The sequence below is a fragment of the Priapulus caudatus genome, unplaced genomic scaffold, assembly GCF_000485595.1.
Source record: "Priapulus caudatus unplaced genomic scaffold, Priapulus_caudatus-5.0.1 Scaffold1089, whole genome shotgun sequence".
NCBI classification, from domain to species: Eukaryota; Metazoa; Priapulida; class Priapulimorpha; order Priapulimorphida; family Priapulidae; genus Priapulus; species Priapulus caudatus.
In genome coordinates this window covers 22,414-23,610 of record NW_014578150.1, presented here as the reverse complement: position 1 = coordinate 23,610, position 1,197 = coordinate 22,414, and positions in this window count along the sequence as shown.

Below are 1,197 nucleotides of genomic sequence, written 5' to 3'. Positions count from 1 at the left end.
CAATTATACCCCAATTATACCCCAATTCTTGCACTATTCCACCAATACATGTTATAACTGTGTCAGATCTGACTGTATTCATGGGCCTAGATGTGCTATTAATAACAAAATCAGTTTCAGCATGGTTAACGTGTACAACATGGTACATTAACCCCTTGTTTGCGACAGACCTTAAAACGACTTTTTCAGTTTACTTGCATATTTTATAAAATCAGCCGAACAGATGTTTAGAACTGATGGTTATATCAATGTTTTTGNCCCTTCTCTTCAATGAATTTTACCATTGCCTGGATATGGGACTCCTTGCGAACTGTAGTAGCTTGGGATGACTCGTGGTGGTTAAAGGACTCGTGTGTCCTCTCCATCACATCAGCATATCTCCGATGCAGATTCTTTACTGCCATCATTTCATGGTATATCAAGTCCCATTGAGCAACATACTGCTTCTGCTTGGCATGGCCGATGATTCCGTCACTGCATTTAGATGATAGGTTTATACTTTGCTCAAGCTTCTGGTCACCACCGACTGCAGTGAAGCGGCCGGGTTTCTCCTTGATGGAAAAGTTCCTATTTAAGAAGTTCACATGCACTGATGGTGCAGTTTGAGGTAAACGCCGCATGCCTTACAGGTAGACAGAGCACCAGCGAAGATAGTTGGTCGAGTCAAAGGCGGCGAATAGGTATATAGCACGTTGGACGGCATCAAGATGAAGTTCCCATATCCCCTCACAATCTGCTCTCAACAGATCATGCACCACAGCTATCATGCGGAGGAACTGAGCCCAGAATCTGAAGTTCTCATTCACAGCAGACCGTGTTGCGATGAACGTATTCAGATCTTCGAATAACTTGGTGGATGCAGTTGCAGTAAGCCTGGCCATCAACTTCTGACTGTCAGTGACGTTCTTCTTCGTAACACTTGATTTTAGTGCAGTGACCGAAGCTGAAAAAGGGCTCTATTTAAGGAGATACCCCTACCGGAGGTATAACAAGCTGGGACTGGTCTCATTTTAACCGTCTAGATCCCTATTTTATGAAAAGACATGTTGTAGTTGCAGCAACCTTGTACAACATGCCGAATTAACCCTTTGTTTACGGTAACATCTGAAAAAATGACATTTTCAGTTGCTTGCTTATTTTATGAAATCAGCCCCATTATATTTTATAATTGATGGTTATATTAATGTATTTCAATGA